We start from the raw sequence: 7,370 nt of genomic DNA on the forward strand, positions 1-7,370 counted from the left end.
CTAAAACCAGACAAGCAGAAATGGATGACAAATGTATCCTGAATAAAGAGTACAACAGACCATCGGACAGTATCTCACACCAATTAATCAAGAATCAATGGCAACCGGGCTTGGTTTTTGAGTGGCATCAACTAAAAACTCTTTTACACTTGTGTGTGTGTGTGTGTGTGTGTGTGTGTGTGTGTGTGTGTGTGTGTGTGTGTGTGTGTGTGTGTGTGTGTGTTATACATATATATGATTTTCTTGAAGCAGCCTTTTTCACAATCTTTAATACTTACCACGTCTTCTGAAAAAAAGGTGCCTAAAATATATCACAATTCTATCATCTAGGCAGTTATTTAAAGTTTCCAGTTTAGGGTGCATCAACACTCTATTATGTGAGTAAATCCAGTTTATGGGGAAGTTTGTGATAACTGCCATTGTCCAAATTAAAAAGAAGGGATAATTACTATTGCCTTGGTTAGAAGGTAATTCCCACCACAATGTCTGGAAAAATCCTTCTGGATCTTTTGAAAAACTTGGTAATCAGTGGAAAGGGTAGAAAGGCATACATTCCTCGACATGAGAATGAGAAAGCATCTGTTTTCCTGGCCTGAGTATAAAGAATCCTGGAGCAAAATTCCTTTAGTTGTGTGTTCTGATGGGAGGCAAACAGATGTACCCGTGGCCTTGCTTACAGTCACATCAATCCTTGGAAGACCCCAGGATGAAGTTTCCATGTGTGGCAGTCTATCCTGGTTCTGCTGAGCTTGCCTGCAGTTAAGGTTTACTCTGACTGAATTTATGAAGCCTAAAGAGTCAAACTAGCTGAATTGCTACATCTCAGGCTATCATAGCCAGTCTGCAAAGAGAGTAGATTCTAGTACCCCCATTTATTTTTGTACTACATCACTGTGGTCTTGTCTGTGTGCACTTGCAGAGGTCTTGTGGATCAGAGACATTTCTAGGCCTTAAAAGCATTGATGATGGCCAACATCTCTCTAACATTTATGTGTTTTTGTTGGCCCATTGGGTAATACAGAGCTTGCACTTCTACCTCTTTTGAAACTGCTCTCTATGCCAGGTCAGATGCTTCTTTGCTGACTGACTGGAGGGGGATTGGAAGGGAAAATGTAAGACCCAGAGCACAATCTATTTGGACTACACATCACCCAATCTCCCACTTTATGAATCCTAAAACTTGAATCTGAAAAGTCAAAGGATGTAGATGCTGAGTCGAGACTGATGCGAGGTACCACTGTATGTTCATCATGTGTAGTCTGGTAAAGGACAGCATGACTGTCATTAGTACCATGCACCCTAGAATGCTATAAATAGAAGTAGGCATTTTGTGACTGTGAGTTCATTGGGTAAAGCAGAGAACTGATAATGTCAGCCAGACACAGCAACTTTTAAGAAATGCCTAAAATGTTTGGTAATAGGAGTATGATGATAGGCATCCTTTAGGCACAATGTTACCAGGAAATCTAGATGAGGAATCAGAACTACAAGATTTTGAAGTAGTAACATCTTGAATTTCAGGATCTTGACAAAAAAAGGTTTATAGCAAAAATATTCATCGGTGATCTATAATCCGTTTGCTTTGGAAACTAGAAATATTCTTGAATAATAGTTTTTACTAGGAGATTGACAGGTACTGGCTCTATGACTGCCTAAGACAGCAGTTGAACAGACTGAGAGGGAAAAGAGAAATGTAGTTACAAGGCAGAATCCCCTTTAAAGGAGGAAGGGATTCCTAGTGCCACAAATATCCCCGATGGATTACAGTTAGACCCCAACTGTCTGAGGCTATCTGTATGGGAAGATGAAGTTTCAGGGACATAGAAAAATTGCAAAGGGGGTTGGTGGGAGAGGAAACTGGAACAGGTAGATAGTCATGTAAGTTGTCCTTGAGATTTGGAGGCTTTTTTATATTTGCTTCATTTCCATTGTTGTTAAAACCCTGGAAGAGTCCTTGCTGCTTAAATTGTTTACTAGAAAAAGAGGCTGAATAGGAGCAACAACTTTTGCTTGGTTTAAAAAAGGGTTGGGAACTCTGGGGTCACTTCTTGTATTAGTTTTCCCTTTTCATCACACTTTTTCAGTACCTCAGCTACAAAAATGGCCTTATCTAAGAGGGAGATTAAATTCTCAGATTTAACATGATCAGTAAGGTTTTAATTATGAAGCCAAGCAAGTCTCCTCAAAACTGTCCAGATGCAGGAACCCTACAAGAAGAGTCAGTTGTATCATAAGCAGGTTTTTCACCTGAAAAGTAGCTGTCATAGAAGCATTTATTGAATTCTTTACCTCAGAAGAAGGAAGGTTAACCATTAACTGCTGCACATTCTCAAAACTTTTAACATATGAGCTTGGCAGTTCAAAATTCTGAAAGTTAAAGTAATACATTTTCTTCTTCAAATTATCCAGTGCTTTGCCATATTTGTCAGAAAGAATGAGTTTAGTATTTGTGACCTGTTTCACACCACCAGATTTGGTTGACGAAATGACTCAGGATCTGCTTTAGGATTAGAAAGCAGGTGCCCATGGGTGTTTGGCACCTTACATAGCCTGTCATACCTCTTAGGGACCAAAGGTTATCAATCAAAAAAGCTTGATGCAGTCAGAAAAACACACGACGCAGGAGGGATGGGTACAGTTTTAGGAATCTATATCTGCAACAAATTGTAATACATTTTCTGTGCCATTGGAACTTCATTCTGTACCCACTGAAGCACTTCTTTCATGCTGGATAAAGTATTAGAGAAATGATTATTTTTGACATGGAAATCAGGAACATTAATGTCTTCAGAATCAGAATGCTCAGCCTGAGAAGAAACTCCTGTGGTACATCCCTGTTCCTGCATTATCTGCTCTTCTGACTGGAAAATCCTGTCACATTATAAAGGAACTATCTTTCTTTTTATTCCAACAGGTTGAAAAGATGAGGAAAAAGAAGTAATTAGTTCCTTGGCAAATCCCAGTACATCAGACAGGTGGCTGGGTTTTTCCTCACTAAGTACATTGCCCTTAACAATTTCTGACACATCAGTACACTAAAAACTCAGCATTCAAAACCTAGCATCCACAGATCCTTCACCTGCCCCTTCCAAAGACAATGGGGAAAGTGGCTGTCCCTTGCCTAATGCCATCTATACAGCAACAGAAGACATGACTGACCATTGTCTTTGGCATCTTGGAAAAGTACACCAAGAGGATGGGGGAAACAAGGTAGATGGTCTGAGGAACAACTATTAGCCATAGCAGAGTTATTCATCAGCAGCTGAGGCAAACTAAGAGCTCAAATAACCATTAAATACTCCTTAACAAGTTTTGTTTTTCTTTTTGTGCACTGTATTAAGAAGAACTGACTGCTGCAACACCAATAGGCTGGGAAAGAGGTCTGAAGAGAGGGTAGTGAAGCCCAGAGGAGTCGGTAAGGAAAACAGAAGAGAATAAGTGATTCTGAGTTAAGTAAATCACTGGAAGTATGATATCCTTCCTTCATGCAACACAATATAATAAATATTACAGCTTTTAGTTGGAAAGTCAATCTTTCCTTATAAAAATTTTATCCAAGCACCAACATAACAGCACTATTGTCCCAGTGCAGTAACAGCACAAGTCATTTTAATTCTTAGTCAAAGTAAAAAACTGACAAAAAAGTACAATCTGAAGCTGGTACTCATAATGCTGGTCTTTGCAAATGCACTATGGTTACGTGTGAATAGCAATGCTACAGGGGATATGTAAATAAGGTCAGAGAAAGTTATTTGCAATGAATACGGAAAACTGAAGCATTATTTAAAAACGTACCCACTTTTCGCAAATGAGTAAGTTGTATGAAGTCCAGTATTACAAACTTCTGAATTACTTCAAAAATCATAAATTGTTGTTACTGTTGCTTTTTTTTCAAACATCCTGGTTAAGTGAGGCTGGGCGCAGTCACACTCAAAGGGTTTTAGAAAAGTTGCGGACTGCACAGCAGCCCAGATTGATTTTTTTAAAAGAGAAATGGGGTTTATAATTTTTTAATACAAGGATATACTTTTTACGGAGACCTTGATAGGAAATATTGAGAAAGGGGAGACAAAACAAAGAGGGGAACACAAAAGGGAAATATCAAGAGGGTTTATGCTGAAGGAGGTGGGAGAGGATGGGCATGACGTGTTTGTTGGAGGATAGACCACCTTATTTTTTTTTTAAGAGTGTAGTGTGGATAGGAAATAGGGAAAAGGCTAAATGAGAAATGTTAATGGAAGAAGGGCTGAGGAAATTCCAGCTGGAATCCTAACCTGCAGAGCCTCAAACACATCCACTGCCAGAGTGTGCTGCAGTGAAGGACCCCAACACTGAGGGTAGGGGTCTGTGATGGCTTATTGTTTGGCACCAAATGAGAGAGCATGTATTCTATACAGTGAAGACAGGCCTTGCCTAGCTGAATTCTGCTGTCCACTACCTCTACCAGTATGTCCTTAACCAATCTCCAAAACCCCCTTTCTGTGAGGCTTGCCAGTCTGACAAGTACTGGAGTGCCTGCAGGACCAGCTTCTCCACTCTGACCTTGCCACTCTGACCCTGTGAAAACATCCCAGGACAGGCAGAGGATGATCTCTCAATAGCCTGTGAGGCACATGCCTGATCAACTCCTGAGGGATTTGAACCTGTAAAAAAAAAAGAAAATAAATTGGAGAGAAACAAAACAAAAAAGGAGAAAGGAATGTATAAGCAAAATAAGAAAAAAAAGAGAAAAAGGGTGGGAGGGAGAAAATGGAAAAAGCACAATAAATCCACACAACACTATTTACAATATTGAAATATTGCAGTAAAAATCTTTATTGAAGTAAAATTTGTGCTTGGGAAGTGCTTATGCATACAATGGGGCTAGTGATTTGGGATGCACTTTTGTACTTGGGGAAAGAATGATAGAGCATTAATTATTGCAGGTAGTCATGTTAAAATCAGATTATAAAATGTTTATCTTGATCTGTTACATCTTCAAATGCTTTTGGTTCATCTGTGAATCTATAACAATATTTTCCGAAAGCAGGACAGTTTGACCACGCACAGTTTCACCCCAATGCAACTGGATACACTTTCATATTAAGATTTACATTTATTGTCTATGATAATATTTATTGGACAGTTTGACCCCGGACGTTTTGACCACAATTAAATTTAACAAATCATTTTAATACATAATACTTTACTAGCAATTTTAGATAGGAATTTAATGTTTAACATTTTAATACAGTATGTAAATGTTAATTTATTTAACATATTATTTACTATCTAAATACAATTAATTTAATTTAATTAACAGTTTTTAACATGTTAAGAATGAAATCAATCATGAATTTTACATAGGAAGTTAACATATTTAACTAGCGTATTTGAAGATGTACTCAGCGTATCTGGTTTTATTCAGTTTTATGCATTTAATTGTTATTAAAGCTGGTTTTATTCTCCAGACAGTATCCAGTTTATTTACATTGTTAACTTGAGTTAACTTGAGTTCTCTATGATTGTACCAGGTTACAGATCAGTAATGCGAATAATATTTTGTTCTGTCTAATGACAGGTTATTTTCTGAGCAATTGTTTATGATTGTCATATGTTTTTGCTATTCTTGCTGAGTGCTATAAACTATTATAAAGCCTTGTTAACTAGGGCACAACTAATATCAAACTGTATTCATAGTGTTACAGATCTAGATGTGAAATGTGTTAACGCAGGGGTCAAAACGTCCAGAATAAAAATGTCTGGGGTCAAAATGTCCCATACCCTCCTTAGAAGTAATACAGAGATCACTTCTAAATAGTTTTTTTTTTCAGTTTTCCTGTTCCCATTAAAGCAGAGTGATGATTTCTTATACATAATGTGAACTAATAAGAAAGAACATTCTCTTGGGCACTTGTTATACTTACCAGAAGACTCAACCAGTTGCTCTAATCTTCTCTTTGCTGCTGTCTGTTCTATCTAATTCCTTCCTCAGCTATGATTATCCTGTTTACTTGAATTTCAGTTTCTTCTACACATAAATATAAATATGCCTGTAATCCTGCCTTTCCTTTCACTTGCATATGCATACCTTTATGAATTAGCACAAAACAGTACTAATATTCCCTTTCATTAAAGAGGATAATACTAAAATATGAAAGGCATCTTGAATGTTGTTCTCAAGATGCATTTAGTACTTTGTTCTGGTGTATCTAAAGTGCAAATGCTGAAATATATCAGTTCAATAAGGTGTGCATTTCCTTTCAGCAGAATTGATTTAATAAGTAATACTGAAGTAAAACAGCATGTTCCACAAAAGGTTGCTCTCCTTCACTTTTCACAGTATCCCCTGCCACTCCCTCAACCTGCAGTCTAAATAGGGTGTGGTGTGCATGATTTCAGCTATTCTGTACTTGCAGCTACAAATACAACTGAGTTAAGCAACTGTTTTAGTTATATTTGTGTGGTCTGCACCAAACTAGGTTCATGCAATGTTATCTATTATAACTCTGTCCCTACAATGGTAAAATATGAAACATCTGTAATTGTAATTCTTATTTCATGAATTTATATATCCATTCACATTACTGATGTCTGTAAATTAGTACATGATTCACACAGTTGCATATAAATATTATTATTTTATTTATTGAAATTTGATCGCAGAGAAAGTTTAAATGGGAAGGAGGTTAGGAGTTCAGTTTCAGCAGGTGCCTGAGGAGAAAAACTCCAGACTATTGCAAAACAGTTTAAGCCCAATAATTTTACAGTCTTTAAAAAATAATACAAACAAAAACCCAGTTTAAATAATTATACTACATGAGACATTATATGAAAACATTGGTTAGTAATAGATACAAGTTAGATAAAAATGATTTAATATTAAGAGAAACGTTAGCCAGTTTATAGAGAAATTAAAGGTGAGTTAGTGTAATACAACAGGAATTGCAATATGAAGTGAGAAAAAAGCAAGCTTGTGGTATTTAGAGAGAAAGCCAGGGGAGAGAAATTGATAGAACTAAGGAAGTGAGTGAAGAAGGGAGAGAAGGAAAGTGTAAGGTATGAATATGTATTTGTTCACATTTAGGGATATAGTTTATCCTGGTGTTGAGCAAGAACAGAGACAGCTTTTGGCTAGGAAGACTTTCAAAATGATTTTGAAAGATAGGAGGGGAGATACTGACTTAATGGATAGAGATAAGGAGTTCCAGGCCTTAACAACATGGTATGAGTACAGACAATGCCCAGACGATCTGATAGGTTTGTGGACAGGCAGGTGTTTTGGTCATTGGATCCTAATGACCAACTGGGAACATAGTTGTGTAGAATGTTATTTAGTGTTGGACGAGCAGATGGATTCTGGATAATTTTATAGGTGGTAAGAAGCTATG

This window comes from Protopterus annectens, chromosome 9.part0 (genome assembly GCF_019279795.1).
Source record: "Protopterus annectens isolate FY-2018-M chromosome 9.part0, PAN1.0, whole genome shotgun sequence".
Classification (NCBI taxonomy): domain Eukaryota; kingdom Metazoa; phylum Chordata; order Ceratodontiformes; family Protopteridae; genus Protopterus; species Protopterus annectens.